Here is an 18,993-nt window from a genome sequence, read left to right as displayed (position 1 = left end):
AATTGCCCTGTGGAAGCTTGCAACACCTGACAACTATGGGATAGTTGGGAATCAATTTGGAGTGGGGAAATCTACAGTGGGAGCTGGTGTGATCCAAGTAGTCAAAGCAATCAATACTCTTCTGCTACCCTTCTGGCAGTAACTCTGGGAAATGTGAAGGACATGGTAGAGGGCTTTACTTTGCTGGATTTCCTTAACTGTGGTGGGGGGCTCAATGGAAAGCATATCTCCTCTTGCAATCCAATCACCTTGCAAAGGAGTACATAAACATCAGGGGGCACTTCTCCATGGTGTTCAAGGGGCTGGTGGATAACAAGGGCTGTTGGGAGAGGTGCATGACATGCGCATCTTTAGGAACTCCTGTCTCATCGGCGAGCTGCAAGCTGAAACTTTTTTCCCAGATTGGAAAATGACAAGCAGAGACATTGAAATGCCAATAGTCATCCTTGGTGACAGAGCCTGCCCTTTGCTCCTGTACCACGTGAAGCTATACACAGGCAGCCAGGACCACAGTAAGGAGCAGTTCAACTACAGTCTGAGCAAGTGCAGAATGGTGGTAGAATGTGGTTTTACATGTTTAAAGGGAAAGTTCCTCGGTCTACTAACTTGGTTAGACCTCAGTGAATGCAACATTCCTATTGTGATGGCAGCCTGCTGTGTGCTCCATAATATCTGCAAGAGCAAGGGGGAAACGTCAGGGTGGAATGCTGAAGCAGTTCGCCTACCCAGGGATTTTGAGTAGTCAGACAGCAGGGCATTAAGGAGAACACAGTGAGGGGCAATGCAAACCAGAGAGGCTTTGAAAGACAGTTTTATGAATGGCTAGTTTTGAGAGTCATGCATGTTCCTCTCAGTGAGGTACCTCTGCAGTCACAATGTGCTTGCCTGTAATCCCCACCCTCTCTTCAGCACAAGCAATCAAGAGACAGTCGTTCTGAAATCATGCATTTTTATTTAGGGAGTAGGGACAGAAAAGGAGCCCAGGGCAGGAGCTTGGGGGGAGGGGCGGTGATCACAATTGCAAGAACAACAGCCTTTTGCTTCATGACACATCCCTGGGAGTTGAGTGAGATACTACTCTTGATTTCCCTCCATCCCCCATGTTCTAGGACCCCTGGGGGAGGAGCCTATGAAACTCAGTGGAGGAGGGAATATTGGTCCACAAGGGCTGGAGAGGGTGCCTGTTTAGGCAGGCATCCTGGAAAGCCACTATGAGGTCCATCACAAATGCCACGAATGATAACACTCTCTGGGTGCGTCACTTTCTGTTCTCTGCACATTAACCTTTCCTCACCCTCCGCACACATCTCCTCCAGCAGCGTATTCCTCCACTCACTTACACACACCCTGTCCAAGCTGGCAGATTTCATTTGCTCCTTGAATATCTCTTCCCTAGTCCATTTTCACCTGTCATATGTGCCAGGAGACAGCTGACAGGGCCAGGGGAGTGCATAGCAGGCTGACTACTGTTCCCACTGAAACAAAAAGTGAAGGGCAGACTTTATAGGAAACACATTGAAGAGTGTAAAACATAATCTGTTAGAACAAAATGAAAGTTTATCTAAAGACAATAAGGATTTGTTATGCACAAAGCCACTTTGCTGAAGGTACACCTCAGAATTCTTAGGGGAGCAGCTGGACTCTGCTTGGTGGCAAGCAAGGTAAGGAACAGGCCAGGGCACAACCCCGCAGGCAGGAGAGGACAGATGTCTGGGTGTGGGGGCAGGGCAGGGCAAGAGACCAGGCAGTGCCCCTGTGTTTGGCACCCTGCCCTCCATTTGCAGGAGCTGGCAGGTGGGAGGGAAGCAGAGGGAATCTGAGTATGACAGGGCAGGGCAAGGGCTCAAACTATGCTTCACTGGGGAATGAGCAAACAGGTTTATTGCAGAGACATCACTTATAACTTCCCCCACATCTTCCTCCGCCTTCATTCAGGTTGCCATGTGCGATATCAGTCTTCTCCAAATCATACAGTATGATAGGGACAGAATGTGGCCAGAAACCTGGACCTTATCCTTCAGTCTTTGTGCTGCAATGACACCACAGCACATACTGCTGACTTGGCATGTGCAAGTGTCCTACCATGGAGTATGGAATAAGGCCGGCCTCCCCAGAAACCTTGCAAGAAGGATTTAAGAGTTCCAATGTGGGAACTTCATGGAGATGTGCGGGGAGGATTCCTGCTATATCTCCAGACATGTTAACAAGCTGTTCCAGGGACCCCCCACACTGTGTAGGCCCAGAGCACACCACACATCGCACCAATTACTTTAACCCACTTTTAGCAAGATAAAAAATGTGAACTCATCAGAAGTCCCCTTCCATTCTCCTCCTCCTCCTTCTCTTCCTCTTCCCTACTGCTGCCTGAGGCTGCCTGTCTTGGAAGAAATCCACCGACTGGCTAGGGAAGCTGGTCAGGTCTCCCCCTAGGATTGCATGCAGTTGCTCACAGAAGTGCCATGTTTATAGTGATGCTGTAGACTGTCTGTTTGCCTCTTTTGTCTTCTGGTAAGACTGCCTCAGCTCCTTTATTTTCACTCCTTACTGCTGGGCATCACTTTCTGTACGGTGCCCTTTGCGATCTTGGCATTGGTGTTTTGCTGGCTCATAGTTCTGTGAGATCAGATTCCTCTCCCCAAATAGTAAGAGGTCCAGAATCTCCTACATGTTCCACACTGGTGCTTGTCTGCGACCCTGGGAACTCATGAAGCTCACAGAACTTGAACTCATGGCCAGGTGAGCTGCTCAGGTGTGCTGCCAGCTCTGAGATCTGCTTGCCATGCTGGCTACACAGAAAATGAAATTCATAATTTTCCCTGGAATTTTCCTGATTACCTGGAGAGCAGTAGATTTGAAAGTCATGACCAGAGTGGAGGCCAAAAACGTCGACTTTCACTATGCTGCATCTGCGCTACAGGAAAGTCAACCATGCAGAGACCTGATGGGCAGAATCCTCTGGGATGCTAACATGAAGGGGAAAGGAGTTCAGGACAGCTGGCAGCATTTTAAAGAAGACTTATTGAAGGCACAGAAAGAAACCATCCTGACGCGTAGCAAGAGAGGAAAACATGGTAGGAGACCGGACTGGCTTACAGGGGAAATCCTTGGTGAACGTAAGCACAAAAAGGAAGCTTACAAAAAGCGGAAACTTGGACAAATGACCAGGGAGGGGTTTAAATGTATAGCTCGAGAATGCGTGGGGGTTATCAGGAAGGCAAAAGTGCAAATGGAATTGCGACTGCCTAAGGATGTGAAGGATGACAAGAAAGGTTTCTACAGGCATGTTAACAAGAAGAAGGTGGTCAGAGAGGGTGTGCGGCTCTTACTAGATGAAGGAGGTAACCTAGTGACAGATGATGTGGGGAAAGCTGAAGTACTCAATGCTTTCTTTGCCTTTGTATTCACAGACAAGGTGGGCTCCCGGACTAATGCGCTAAGTGACACAAGATGGGATGAAGATGGACAGCCCTTGGTGGGTAAAGAACAGGTTAGGAACTATTTAGAAAAGCTAAACGTACACAAATCCATGGGTCTGGACTTAATGCATCCAAGGGTACTGAGGGAGTTGGCAAATATCATCGAGGAGCCTTTGGCCATTATCTTTGAAAAGTTGTGGGGATCGGGAGAAATCCCGGATGATTGGAAAAAGGCAAATGTAGTGCCCATCTTCAAAAAAGGGAAGGAGGACGATCCAGGGAACTGTAGGCCGGTCAGTCTTACCTCGGTTCCTGGAAAAATCATGGAAGGGATCCTTAAGGAATCCATTTGGAGGCACTTGGAAGAGAAGAAAGTGATTAGGAATAGTCAGCATGGATTCACAAAAGGAAAGTCGTGCCTGACCAATCTGATTAGCTTCTATGATGAGGTAACTGGCTCTGTGGATGTGGGAAAGTCAATGGATGTGATATACCTTGACTTTAGCAAGGCTTTTGATAAGGTCTCCCACGATATTCTTGCCAGTAAGTTAAGGGAATGTGGATTGGATGAATGGACGGTAAGTGGGATAGAAAAATGGCTAGAAGGCCGGGCCCATCAGGTATTGATCAACGGCTTGATGTCAGGATGGCAGTCGGTTTCTAGCAGAGTGCCTCAAGGTTCGGTTCTAGGACCGGTTTTGTTCAATATCTTTATTAATGACCTGGATGAGGGGATGGATTGCACCCTCAGCAAGTTTGCGGATGACACTAAGCCAGGTGGAGAGGTAGATACGCTTGAGGGCAGAGATAGGGTCCAGAGTGACTTAGACAAATTGGAAGATTGGGCCACAAGAAATCTGATGAGGTTCAACAAGGACAAGTGCAGAGTCCTGCACTTGGGACGGAAGAATCCCAAGCATAGTTACAAGCTGGAATGTAGTTCTTCAGAAAAGTACATGAGGGTTACAGTGGATGAGAAGCTGGATATGAGTCAATAGTGCGCCCTTGTAGCCAAGAAGGCTAATGGCATATTAGGTTGCATTAAGAAGAGCATTGCCAGGAGATCCAAAGATGTCATTATTCCCCTTTATTCAGCTTTGGTGAGGCAACATCTGGAGTATTGTGTCCAATTCTGGGCCCCCCACTACAAAAAGGATGTGGACGCATTGGAGAGGGTCCAGCAGAGGGCAATCAAAATGATTAGGGGGCTGGAGCATATGAATTATGAGTAGAGGCTGAGGGAGTTGGGTTTGTTTAGTCTGCAGAAGCGAAGAGTGAGGGAGGATTTGATAGCAGCCTTCAACTTCCTGAAGGGAGGTTCCAAGGAGGATAGAGAGAGACTGTTCTCAGTAGTGACAGATGGCAGAAGGCAGAAAAAGGAGCAATGGTCTCAAGTTGTGGTGGGAGAGGTCCAGGTTGGATATTAGGAAAAAAACTATTTCACTAGGAGGGTGGTGAAGCACTGGAATGGGTTACCTAGGGAAGTAGTGGAGTCTCCATCCCTAGAGGTGTTTAAGTCTCAGCTTGACAAAACCCTGGCCGAGTTGATTTAGTTGGGATTGGTCCTGCCTAGAGCAGGGGGCTGGACTTGATGACCTTCTGAGGTCTCTTCCAGCTCTATGGTTCTATGATTCTATGAAAGATCGAATTTAGCACTTATTTCTCATGAAAGCAGGATGACAGAAATTGACTTTTAACAGCCCTTAAAGTCAATGGAATGGCCTTGCTAGTATGGACTTATTGTTTAGAAGAATCGATCTACTGTAACTAAGTTTGACCTAAACTCCCAGTGTAGGCCAAGCCTAAAAGGGGTCTCACATCTCTCAGGTGAGTTTTCTAAGTATAGGACTGTAACATTACTTTTTCTCTGGCCTAATTAACATTTAATTATTTAATTATGATTGAACAATTTCACTAGGAGAGATTGCTGGAGTCCCACAACCAACTATTCTATAGCCATTTTGTGAATCACTCTAAGGTTTAGACAGGAGACGGTGTCTAATGCCTAGGAGGAGACATGCATATTCAGAGGCAGAAACAGAGGCACATAGGGAACTTTTCGTGCAAAATCTTAGGCACCGAGTTTCAATATCTATAGGGGTTAAGCAGCAGCTGAACAGGAGTGTTGCCAACTGCAGGGGCACCTGAAAATTAACTTAAGCACCTAAATCTGATGGTCAAGTGCCTAAGTGGCTTAGTGAATCCATCTCCTGGTCCCATGCTCAGTCTATCGGATAACAAAGGAGCCTTGTGTCCAGTAGAAGGGGTTTGCTGGTATAGCTATCTTGGTATAATCACATGGGCACATCCTCCTAGTAAGGGGGCACACAGTACTTTTATTTGGGGGAAGTTCTAGGGCCTTTGTTATATAGGAGGTCAGACTAGAGCATAAAGGTCTCTTCCAAGCTTGGAGTCTATGACTATTAATAGCTGGTACAGCTTACACCGGTTTCCCCAAATAAGCAGTATCAGCAAAAGGACTTTTTTTGCTGATATAGGTAGGGCTTTTGTCAGCATAATTATATCAGTTAGGGGTGCGACTTTCAAGCCTGTATTTTACCATGCCACAGAGCAATTATTTTCTCCTGAATCAGAGCTCACAGAGTGACTCCTATTTAATCCTCAACCTCACTTCTTGCAGCAGCCTGGCTTTTCTTTCACGCTCTCCCATCCAAGCCCTGACCAGACTCAACCAACCTTGTATAGCTTGAGAGATTTGATCCCAGCATAGCCCAAAGGTAGCATGACTGCAGGACTGTCAGATTCAACTACCATTTGTGACAGGAAATTATCCTCCATGAAAATTTGAAAAAACTTATTGAGGGCATTTGCTTCGCTGCATATTTTTCCAATAGATTGCTAGGTTGCTTAAGTATTCCAGAATCCCCAAGTCATTTGTTTCAACCATCTGTCCCCATTTCCCCTAGCAACAATTTGCCCTCCTCTTCCCTTTCATTAGGCATCTAGAACACATGCCATCCATAAAGGATTCTCTGTTACCTTCCCCTCACAATTTCCTAGGCAGAGCATTTCATTCACAACAGCCTCACCACAAGCCCAGCCAAGGTCAAGACGTAAGCATCTATGTGCTTCTCCTCCGACACCCTGCTCAGTCACTTCAATACGATGCCTGGCCTCCTCATTGCACCTGCCGCCCCCTCATGTCTCAAATCACAGGGCAGTTGAGAATTTTCCACTAGTATTATCAGTTTCCTGTCTGCTTCCCTGCTCCTCCTGGCATCTGTGTGCAGCAGAGATGTGCTAAGGGCACCATCAGGGATCCTGTGCAGGTTGCAGTCATCACAATGGTCGCAAACGGCAAAAAGGAGAAGGGTTTAATGCTGGTGAGCTCACCAAATTTGGGCGCCACTAGAGCTGAAGCAGCGAAGGGGGCTTCCTGTCCGTACTTCCTCACAATGTTTCTACACTACTTCTCCTATACATTATAGGACTGCAGGGTCACAAGGCAGTTTGATGCTTTCTTCCTCTAAATAGGGAACTCCTTGGGTCACTGCCCTGAATTTCAGGATACTCCATATTCCTCCTGTGGGCAGTCACAGACGCCAGCTATTTTAATAGTTCAAAACACTCTCCACTAAACCCACAAGCCCTTTGGCCAGAAAGGTAGCACCACTGATGTTCAGGTAGAAGCCACTCAAACAGTACAGCTCTTTCCTCTTCACAAGTGATATACCAATGCTCTGCAAATTCTCCCATCTGTTCACCTCCTGAATATTACCCACCCATACGGACATGTCCTAAAAGACAGACCACGCAGTTCATTAGAAGCAGCAAAAATCTATGCTAATCTAATGAGAGTAGGAACCTGAGCTCATAGCTAAAGTTCACACATAGGAATCAAAAGCTCTGGGATCACACACTGTGTGTGATCTTTGGAAAGTCATTTTCCCGCTGAGCCTCAGTGTTCTCCCACTTGTAAAATGTGGATATAATAGATACCAACTTCATCAGGATGCTCTGGGGCTCAGAGCAGAAGACTAGAAGTTAAGACTTCTATTCTCAGCTCCTTTATTCCTGAGTCTACCACTGATTTGTCACATCTATTTCAGACTCAAGGACCAGTGAATTACTGTGCAACCTTGAGAAAGTCACTTCACCTCTCAGCACCTCCGTTCTCCTTAAGAGAAGCACTTGTGAGCCTCAGATCAAAGCAGCTACTCAAGCTACCTGCCAAGTATATAGTAAGTGGGCTGAGATCTCTGGAGGAAAGACTCCAGAGTAATGTAAAGTATTGTTACTGATATCCTTATGAACTGATTATTACATCACATGATCTTCAGCACTGTTCTCCTTAAGAGAGGGTCTTGGAGCTGAAAAACAGCCCTGCAGTAGGGATGTTAAATTGCAAGTAACTGACTAATCAAATAGTCAATGCATTTTGCATCGACTATTCAATTAGTCGATAGGGTGCCCCCGCCTTTGAAGTGTAGCAATAGCCGTATCAACAGTGTAGGGCTGTTGCTAAAGTTCAAGGCAAAAGTGCAGCATGGAGCACAGGGTCAGCTGGAAACTCCCCTGCTGACCCCGGGCTCCAAGTGGCGCTGCCGCTTTGAAAAGCCGAGTGAAAGCCTGGGGACACCCCAGCTGGCCCCAGGCTCCATGTGGCACTGCCAATTTGAAGTACTCTCTCCCCTTCCCCCTCCCCCCCCTTGCTGCCTGTTTCTGATAGAGGCAATGGGAGGGGAGAAGGGAACAACTAATCTTTCACATCCCTATTTTGCAGGAACACTACAGGTTGAACCTCTATTACCCAGGACTCTCTGGTCTGGCAACATTGTAGTCCAGCTTGGATGTTGCAGGACCACAGAGTCCCAGTGGAGGAATGGTGACTAGGAGTCCTATAGGGCCAGGAAACCTGGTGTAGAGCAGCAGGGCTGCCCATTGAGGCTGGGGCCCGGCATGTGCAGCAGAACAGCCCAGGGAGGCTGGGGCCCGGTGCGTGGCAGTAGGACTGCCCGGCAAGGTCAGGGGCTGGTGTGCAGCAGCAGGGAGTGGAGCTGGCCTGTAGCTGGTAGCAAAGCCAGGGCTGGGAGAGGCTGGTGGCGGGGGGCCAAGAAGGTCCCTCCTGTAGTTGATATACAGATGGTGAAAAAGTGATGTTGGAATTCTTCTCTTGGGTGGGTCAAAGCCCTGAAGGTTACTACTTCTCCTTATTTAAAGAAATCACATATAAGAGCAAACTCACAGTAGCTCCCAGCATCAAACAACATTAGCAAGCAACAGAAAGGGCTCCCCCGGCAGTTTATAGTAAGCTGAAGGGAAGAGATGAGTCCAATAATAAAAAATAAAATAAAATGCTGACATCTGGATTTAACTTTAATCTAACCTCTTTTACAAAGAAAAACTTTTACTGCTTCCTAAGTTTTCATCTATCTACACAGAACTTGGGTCAGTGATCATTTCATAACAAAATAACAAATTAATTTGAAATTGTGTACAGCAAAATTCCTATGTGAGATTACACAAGTTGATCTAGGGTTATAAAACTACACTGTCTGGTTAAATTTTGGATTTTAAAAATAACTTCAAATTTGTAAAACATAGCAATAAACACACTTATTGAAAACTGCAGCTTGGAAGTGTACAGAGAAAATAGCTGCACAATCTGATTTTGGACATGAGCCAAATATAAAATTAAATTGTCTATGACAGCTGTCATTCCTTGTATGTCATGCATCAGAGAACGTCATGCCGTATTGTGGCCCTAACTAAGAAAACACAGTCTTTTGTCCCAACTACAGTCAAGACTTAAGTATTTTCTGTGCATATTTTTATACTTTTAATTGATATCTGGCAGGGAATTATGAGCAAGAGTCTAATGGTGTCTTCCCCTCTTCCATTCTTTCACATGTTAAATAGGACAAAAGCAACAATACAGCAACACAAATGCTTAAAGAGGCATGGTCAACTTTAAATCCAACCAGTTTATGCAGTTTCATGTAGCAAAAAGCCTACTACTGAGTCCCTCTGCTAGTTTCTGTGGGTTTATAGTAACGCTTTCTATTTGTTTACATATTCTTTCCCAATGTTTTTATGAATCTTTCACAGAGGAAAAAACAGTGAAATTCACACGATGCACAAAAAGGTTGTCAAATGTTCAATGTAATGCAGTATAAAAATACCAAAAAATGTTTTCCCCTTAATCTCTTCTATTTTAGTCATCTTAGGTGTCACTTGTAATAAGAGCAAATAAAATGTTTTCAGTGAGAAGTGTGATTTAAGTGTGATTGAAAATGCTACTAAGGAGACGGTTTCTTAGTCTAGTTGAAAGCATCCAATCCATATGCTTGTCTCGTGCATTAACACAATCACTGTTAATTGTCACTAAAATTAATTGTCACTAAAATGTACTCATTTTATTTATTTAGTAGTGGTCCTCTCACTACATTGGGGACGGGGGGAGGAGCAAGCATATGGATTGGATACTCCCAACTAGACCAAGAAACTGTCTCCTTAGCAGCTTATGAGGTAGGTTGGTTGAGACAAGCTTTGGAAATATGGCTATGGAAGTATACCAAACATAACTGATTACATCTGTCAACACTAAAATTAGAACAGGTGACTGGAAGACAGGACCAAACGACAAAAAGTGGATCATGCAACCAGACAAAACTCTGCCTGCATGAAGTCATTTGCAAAAGAACATAGGATGACAATCTACCAGAGTCCTGGGGTGATAGCAAATAAACTAAAAATTTGTTTTAAATATGACAGCGTGGCAAAGAGTTACACCAGATAGTCTGAACTAATGGCTTTGCCCTATTAGATGTTTACCTATGAAAAACAAGTTTAAAAGTCTAGAAAGATACAGCATAAAATGAGTTTAAATTAGCTTGGTAAAAGATACTGAATTTAACTGTAATTGTTTGTGTTTGTTCCAAGCATTAATACAACAACATACTTCCCTTGTTAATGTCTTTCAACTACAAACATACTGCAATTACTCTGCATTGATTTTAAAACCAGACTTAGCACAATAGTACCTCTAATTTGAAAGCAAAATAGCAACAATATAAATCAAACTGTTGAAGTCAATGGTTGAGCCAAGCGCTAAAGGCAAGTTAATGAAGAACTGGCATGGAGATCTGTCTTTATATTCATGGATATTAAAACCATGGACTTTCACACACAGTATTGCACTTCAAGTCATTCATTCAGCATCAAACAAGAATACTAAGACCTGGATGATGATAACTTTAATTAAACTAGATCCCTAGTCCCTCACTGTATGTCGATACACAGAGCACTGGGATATTTCTCTCTGTAAGATTAAAATATACAGAACACAAGAATGGCGTGAGTTTAAAATTATAAGCCTCTAGAAATGAGGGTTTAAAGTGGAAATGCTGTTAAAACCTATAACCACAGTCATGAAAATGCAAAAGAAGATATCACGATGTAGAATGAGCCCCTGATCATTATTTGAGGGAAGAACTGATTAGATGAATCCCAGTATAATATAATCAAGCACTGTATGACAGCAAAGATTAAGTCGTTGATGCACTCTGGGATGAAAGTAATATACTACATTTAAAGTTATGTTCACTTTATAGATTTATCAAGCAGGTGTTTTGATAGAAAGGAATAGTCACTATAGCACTGATGCTAACAAACTCATGACAATTTAGATGGGGAAGTCAAAGAAGTGATTATTAAAATGGGGTTTCTGTTATTCTCCCTCTGATTCCAGCACAAGAGTGCTAAATTCAAATGATGGTGTTTCTATCTGCAGGTGCTATAAACGCCTCCAGACATGTGTCCTAGTCAGGACACCTGGCACGAGGGAGCTGAGCTGCTGTCCCTTGGCTCTCAGAAGGGGAGTGTGAGTTGCAGGATGGGAACAGAAGAGGGAAGTTAGCGTTCCCGGGGAGAAGGTGCGGGGTGTACGTCCTTGACTGACTGACAGCAGGTGAAATCTCAGCAACCAAAGGGCCAAAGAGTCCTACTCCTGATGCAGAGAAGACGTCCTCCACCTCTGTCATTTTAATATTGGAATGGGAACGCAACAACATCAGATCAGGGAATGACAACAAGGCACTTAATTTTCCTATTAATTTAATCCTAGACTCCAAATGCAAAAGGAATTGATTTATTTCAGACAGACAGATGAAACAATATTGCATACAACAAGAGACTACCTTCCATCATTCTGTTTGGGCCAAGGGACAGCCTCTCTCAGGGAAGAATTATTTCAGCGAGAAGATTTCAAAGTTGGCATCGAATAGCACATATCTGATAAACATCTAGAGTCTATGATTTTGAAGGACATTTTGAGGAGACCTTTCCTTCTATGTACCAGTAATTGTCTTTTGGAGGTCTGCCTCCAGTGACTCAGTCCTGCTAAATAAAACCAACCTAGAAACCTCCCCCCAACAACTCCTCAGCTCTGCTTTGAGCTAATCTTGATTATTATCATTAATTTCTAATGATGCCAGTATCCATAGCCCAGTTGTCTGCTTTTCTCACATGTTCCTTCATCCTTTCTCCTGTGCTAGCCTAAAGCATGGGATCAGTTCATCACCAAAATCTGTAAAGTCACCAACTTGAACCTCCGAAATCCTCCTTAAAGCCACCTCTATGGTGATGATGACAAATCACGGTCGGCACGCACCAGTTAGGCTGGTGGTCACATGTGACTACTCTGACTACCAAGATTACTAATGTATGCATCTGTATTATTACTTGTCCTCCATCTCATCCTTAGTGTTTAGCCTTGCTGTATATCGATTAGATTGCTAGATTTCTAGAGCAGGGACTGCCTTTGTTTTACTTATTTGTACAATGTCTCCTCACTGGAGCCTCCAGGACATACCATAATAAAATAATAATAGTAAACCATTCAAAGAGTTTTTATGAGCTGAAAATGCGTCTTCAAATGGAAACTACTATGCAACTTTAATTACAGCAGATTTTCTGGCACTATTATTAACACACACAAAAAGTATCCAAGCAATTTTTATTTTATAAGCATTTTTATAGCTCTAGCCCACTGGTGATTTTCTAAAAATAACCGATTCCTGATGATAAACTTTATTTGACAAGACTCACTCTGAAATGGTTAGATAAAGTTACAAACTTAGGAAAAGCCAATGCATTATGAATTAAAATACTTACACATCTTTAACTTGAGCCACCTAGCTATTATAGGACATTGTTAATATGCTCTATAGTACTTCAGTTAGAATGGTTGAGTTCTTACATATCCATGAACTTGCTTATAAAAAACCTTTAATCTTCCTTTAAAAGAATAATGTATTCTAAGGATGTCAGCAAGTCAATTGTAATCTGAGGCGACATGTTTCATGGAAGGTTAGATGAGCTTCTTAAGGGGAAAAAAGTCACTTAGTAAAATGTTCTGTGGTTTAGCTACAATTTGGTACATTCAACCATAAAATCATGAAATCGTGTCACTGCCCTGCCTTCTAACATTTGAAACTAGAAATGCAAAAATGTTGGAGAAGGAGAAACCAGATGACTCTAGTTGAAGGGGAGGAAGTCCAATGGAATAGTCAACCTTTCACCTCTATCTAGGTCACCAGTTTGAAAAGGGCACTGACTCCGTCAAGCCCAAAAAGCTGTTCCTGTCTAACTTCCCATTAGTTGCTTGTCAACCCTGTTCTAATGGATGCTGGCCACAAAAAAATTGGCAATCTCACCAGATAGAGAGAGATCAAGAGGTGGATACAGATGGAGACAATTATCCCATCCTAGGTCAAGGCATACAGAAGGAAGCTGAGGGGAGGTGAAGCTTACATTGCCTCGATCCATGCTATAGTAGTTCTATAGGCAAATTACTTTATATATCAGGGTTCTCAAACAGGTGTTTATCTCTACTGCTGCATTTCTCACAGACTGCAAAAAGGGAGGAACTAGTCATGTCATAGCCTGCAGGAAGGGGAATGAGGGTGACCAGGGGAAGCAGGAAACAGCTCCATCTTCTCTTTCCCAGGCAGCCCCTCCTTAACCAAACAAAGCAGCTTTAGCATCTGGTTCACTCAGAGGCACAATTCAGATCAGTCCTTATTTTAACTGAACCAGTTCATCTATTCCTCTTCTAACGTAGTTCAAACGTCAGGACACATTACACGAGGCTTATGAAATGTTGGCTGAAAAACTTTGACCCACAGATCCAAATTCCAACTCAAAAATGGTTTTGATTTTCTCTCTGTGCATGCATCAAATGCAAGATGGGGTATCACAACTACTCATATAACAAAGGGCATCTCTGACAGAAAACCCCCTTTCTGGACACACACTGCTGCTGTCACACAAAAGGCATACAGAGACCTTCTGTAGGATTCTAGTCTCAGAAAAATGTTATGTACCGCAGATCACTGCACTGCAGTATAGCCTTAAGGAATTTAAAAAATTAGTAAACTTCCTACTCTAACACCACCAATACAAACTCTTCTAGGGAGTGCAACAAGCACATTTTATTTTGTAAAATATACAGTGAACATTTGTGGCTCACACCAACCTTTGTCAGTCTGTTAAGTCAGCTATCTTCAAAGGTGTACACAATCAGAGACAGCTGTTAAACCAGTTCATGAGACACTGAAATATCCAGGCATAAAATCCCATAAAAATATGCACAAATGAATTCAAAATGTAATCTCTTTAGAGATTTCATTTCAACATGCTGAAATGCATTTGACAGATGAGTGTTAAGATTTGGTAATCTCCAGCAGCACAAAAAACTCTGACTCAGCATTCGACAATTTTGTGAAACAGCCTTTGAAAGTTGACAGTTTTTTTATTTAAAAGCAAAAAGACCATATTCAAGTTAAAATTAATTTTGGAGGAAGAAAAGCTAATTTGTTTTAAGCAGCACCCATGTGCAAGGTGCTGAACGAACTCAAAAGATGGCACTGCCCTTGCCCTGAAGAGCTTTGCATGAATACAGTGGTGTGTGAATTTTATTCATGTAGATGTAATACGCATTTGAAGGTGTATTTTGGGAGAAGCATTTAAAATCTGACTCAGTGTCTCCCTGGGAGAGTCACTCACTTGATACCAGTGTTCTGGAATATTTTGCTTCATTGACTATTTTGCTACATCAAGTACAAGCTACTAGCCTTCACATCAGAGCTCTGAACAGTTTCACTGCTCCTTTCAATTCCTATCTAATTTCTTCCTACTAACCCGACTGTTTGACATGCCCTTCCTAATCCTCTTCACCAACAGCTTATGGGAGCCCCATTCATGCTGCACGTTGCTGAGTCACCTCTATTCCCACTGAAGGTAATGGAAGCTAAAAGCACTCAGGCTCAGATCCTCAAAGGTATTCTAATGCCAAACTCCCATTGAAATCCATACCTGAGATACTCTAGGTCTCAGCACCTTGCAGAATCAGGTCCTTTGTCTCTTCCTCCCACTCTCAACTTAATACCACCCCTTTCATCCAAAACAACTTTCTGCTTTCCAAGCACCCTCCAATTTCTCCTTAAAACGCTTTTCTTTTGCTAACTTGTGTTATTACCAAAAATCAATAGTTAGGCCCCCCAGAATCACGAGACTGGCTTAAAAATCCTGAGATTTTATGAATTCAAAGATTAGTAGTGGGAAGGAAGTACTGTATTTGCTTTCTAGTTTCAGTGCTTTTAGGGCTCACATTTTCAAGTCTCTTTCTGCCACTATGAAGGCTACAAATGATTATTTTTAACTAAAAACAGAGTCTCACAATCACGTGACTCCATCTGGGTCTTTAGAGGTATCTGGGTCTTTAGAGGAAATGCCGAATAATATGCCACTCAATAAAATCATGAGAATTAGAAACACTGGAATCTTCTCAGTGCCAATGTTTCCACTGACATTTCCCTCATCATTTGCTGATAACATCTTCCCATCAATCACATGGGTCTAGAAGAGCTTCAGGACTGTCACTACATGTATCCAGAGGAAACTTAATAAACATTGCACAGTAAAATCATGCTACAAAATAGTTAAGTAAAAGTGAGTTTGATTTGCATCAGAAACATACAATAGCCAAATGGATCAGGTAAACACAGACAAAACAAACAGCTCAAAATGAACATATACTATCTGAAAGGTTTATCTTTTTTTTTTCATAACATACAGTTGGGGAGCTTCTGCATTGCTTGGTTTGGGACCAGAAGCTGAAACAAAGTAAAAAAGGTTGTTCTAGGGAGAAGGGAGTGTCTAAAATTCATTTTCTTTCCTTCCTTCCTTCTTCTTTTTGATTCCATGCAACCCTTTCTCTCCCAATCTCTTTCCCTTCTTCCATCCCTTAAAGACAAGAGATATTAGAAGAGAAATTTTCAGTCTGAATTTTTGCAACAAGTTTAGTGAGGGAAAAGTTGTTCTCTGGGAGATCATATTTCATTATTTCAGAACAGGGCTACTAAGGGAGCATGAAAAGGGACCCGAAAATAGGGAAAAGGCATTGAGAGCAACTGCAAAACACAACAGCAATAGTAATAGCTGCATAAGGGCAACTCAGGATTGCCAGATGGCTTAACCAAAAATACTGAACACCCCTTCCCCCCCCCCCCCCGCCAAAAAACAAAAACCACTGGGAAGAAAAAAAAGGGGGGGGGGACCAAAGTTGCAAAAAAAAAAAAAAAATACAAAAAAATGAGCATGGCCCCTTTAAGACCTTCGGGGCTTTTTTTTTTTCCAGCAGCCATCCTGTTTTCTTACTCTGTGCCAGAAGAGAGCTCCCCTGCGGAACCAGGTAAGCAGGGGGGAGTTCGGAGAGGCTGGGGGGGTCCAGGAGCAGCCTGGGGGCTAGGCCCGGTTGCTGAGTTCATGTAGGGTTGCCAGGTGCCTCGTATTTTCGCCTCCTGGCAGGGGGAAAAACCCAGAAAATACTGGACATTTTAGGTGTCCAGTATTTTCTGATTTTTTTTTTTAAACAAGACAGGAGGCGAAAATACTGGACTGTCCATATCAATACCGGACACCTGGCAACCCTATCTACTGCCGCTCACTACTACAAACATAAAGGGAAGCAAATGTACTATGTCTGAAGGTACTTTTTACCAGTAAAAACAGTGCAGTGCACTCTCCTCTAGAGAAATGCTTTCCCAATGCAGCACAAGCATTGCAACAAGCAATGAGTTAGTCACTTCTTTTTACCATGATATTTTAAATGCCATTCGCTCTCACAGATGTGGCCTGAGCATGCCTGGTAAATACGAAGAGAAGTGCCTTGCATCCTTCACTGTTCATCCACAGACTGGCCAGAATTACATGCAGTTTGCTTGCGGCTTGCGTGAACTGAATACTAAACCACTTTGACATTCAGTGGTTTTTGACTGCTGCAAAAACACATGCAGCCAATGGGTTCTGAGAAGAGTTTTCTTGGGGGAAATCACTTTTCCCTCAGAAGTCCCCTGTGGCTGATTTTTACATAATTAATTATAAGCTGTGGCTGTACTTGTGAACACTGTCATAAATAGCAGACATATTTATGGTAAACGTTTCTCAGTATCATGAAAAAGCGATAAGGTCATTGAAGCACAGTCGCTTTGAAGGCAGGTAATCTGGAAAGCAAACCAGAGTTCTCCTCTCTGTCATCCCAGAGCAGAGAACCTAGGGAGGAGTCTTTTCAAAGATGAGGGGCTGATCTAGTGACAGACAGCCTGTTCCCTGGCTTCGGAGAGTAGTAGCATGGCTATTTAAGAAGCCGCAGACACTCTGACACCAGGGACAAAGTAGCAACACTAAAGACAGTGGCCTACATGTGTATATAGCACTTTACAGCCCAAAGACACCCCCCCCCCCCAAGAGTGCTTTATGGGCACGAGGCAGCATTGTGGGGAAAAGGGACCTAGCTGGGATCATGTCTTCTTCTCAGTCCACCCCAGGCCCAGAACCGAAGGGAAGACATGGGCCCTTGGCCACTAAGACACATACAAAATCTCTCCTACCACAGTCCAGCACCACCCAAAAAAGCCCCCAAACCATGCATGCTTAGGTAAGAGAGAAAATTCCAGAGGGGCACCAGCCCTGAAAGTGAAGGTGGCAGAAGACACGTGAGAAACCCATCAGGTTCTACAGCAGGGACAATGGATTCTCACATCAGCAGAACATTTCTTACAGTTTTCACGACAGTCTCTCCACTGCACTGATTGGCCATTTGTTCCAGCTCCCACCTTCAGTCTCTTCAACTTGTCTTCAATCGACCAGCCCTCTCCCTTCCCCTCTGCCGTGCCCCCTCAACTTCTAATCACCTCCTTTCTACATCACCTCTCCCTTCCTTTGTCTTTCAGTGGCGCTAATTCCCGCCCAACAAAATCCCATCCTAGGTTAAACAATAATGTCACCTCACCAATAAAACTTTGGCCATCACAACACTATTCACTCTGCTCGCATACTAAACCTCTTCATCTGTCTTTCCCATTTAGATTGCAAACTCTCTAGAGCAGGAACTATCCATAATAAAGCCCCATTCTCTGATGTCTAGGCAGTACTGTGTAAATAAACATCACTTCTCCAACACTGAGGTACAATGTGGCTACTGTTTAATTGCACATGATGAAGCTAAGTAACTGTCTAGAACATGAATTGACAAACACTGTGCTCATGGGAAACAGTGGAAGGAATTTATGGAGGCAGGATGTAGTCACCCAAGCTAGAACTGGCCAGGACACCAGGGTTGGCATTCCCACTCTTGTGAAAGGTGCTCAGGAACTCTGTTTTGCCTCTCATCCAAAATAAACAGAATCACATTTAGCTAGAAGCCACAATGGGACACTTGTTCTTCAGTGACCTAGGGAATCACCTAAATGACTCCCTGCATCAAAGTATCCCCTTAACCACACTGGGGTACTGACATCAGCATCAACTCAGAAAACAGAGCATATCCTATTCAATAACCAAAAAATATATTCTGTACCAGCTGGGCTTTTTCTGGAGGTCTTGCAGCCAAGTATGGGGAAACGTTATACCAGGAGTAGTCAGTAGGCAGACCGTGGGCCAAATCCCGCCAGACTTTTTTTGAGTGGACCATGAAATCTTTTTATTTACTTATTATAAATATTAGGGGACTCTCTGCTCTCTATGTTTGCATACCCCCATCTCTCTAGCCACTTTCACTTCACTGAGAGGGTCTTTTGACACTGATGATGTCATTCTGTTGCCTGGCGGGAACATTCTGTCATCAGGCAGGAAAATCTTTTTTTGTATATAGAGACAGATAATAACAATATTGATATAATGTTCTCTGGAGTCTTTACTGTCTTGACCAAAAAATTTACCAAAAAAATTCATTACGCCTACATTAAAAGATACAATGATCTAATTTCATGAGGGTGCTTTATATTTTAAGGATATCCTTGTTCTTCTCTAAACCACTCTGGTCCCATCACAAACATTTAACAATAGTGTCAAAAATCTGAGATGGTCTGGAGTGATTATTAAAAGCAAAGAAGTCAAAAGCTGGAAGTTTTTTGGTGGCCAATTAAAACTGTATGGAACTTACATTTACAGCTCAACATACTAAGATGGGAGGTAATCGAATATCATACTTCGATGCACATGATAACCTTGGGGTCAAGAAGGAACATTTTCCCCCAAGTACATTACTGTACAA

General features: G+C 43.3%; 1 protein-coding gene and 1 long non-coding RNA gene across 4 annotated transcripts in view; both read right to left on the bottom strand.

Annotated features, from left to right (window-relative positions):
• The window catches only part of TSPAN9 (tetraspanin 9), a 271,489-nt gene that overhangs the window by 93,295 nt on the left and 159,201 nt on the right, over window positions 1-18,993 (bottom strand). The window lies entirely within an intron of this gene.
• LOC142818746 (uncharacterized) overlaps window positions 1,280-18,993 on the bottom strand; it is a 33,558-nt gene continuing 15,844 nt past the window's right edge. The window contains exon 2 of the long non-coding RNA XR_016347296.1: window positions 1,280-15,683. This is a non-coding gene — a long non-coding RNA (uncharacterized LOC142818746). The remainder of the gene's footprint in view (window positions 15,684-18,993) is intronic.

This window comes from Pelodiscus sinensis, chromosome 1 (genome assembly GCF_052426305.1).
Source record: "Pelodiscus sinensis isolate ZL-2025 chromosome 1, ASM5242630v1, whole genome shotgun sequence".
Lineage (NCBI taxonomy): Eukaryota > Metazoa > Chordata > Testudines > Trionychidae > Pelodiscus > Pelodiscus sinensis.
Note: the sequence above shows the minus strand (reverse complement) of the source record. Positions and strands in the feature narration are given on the sequence as shown.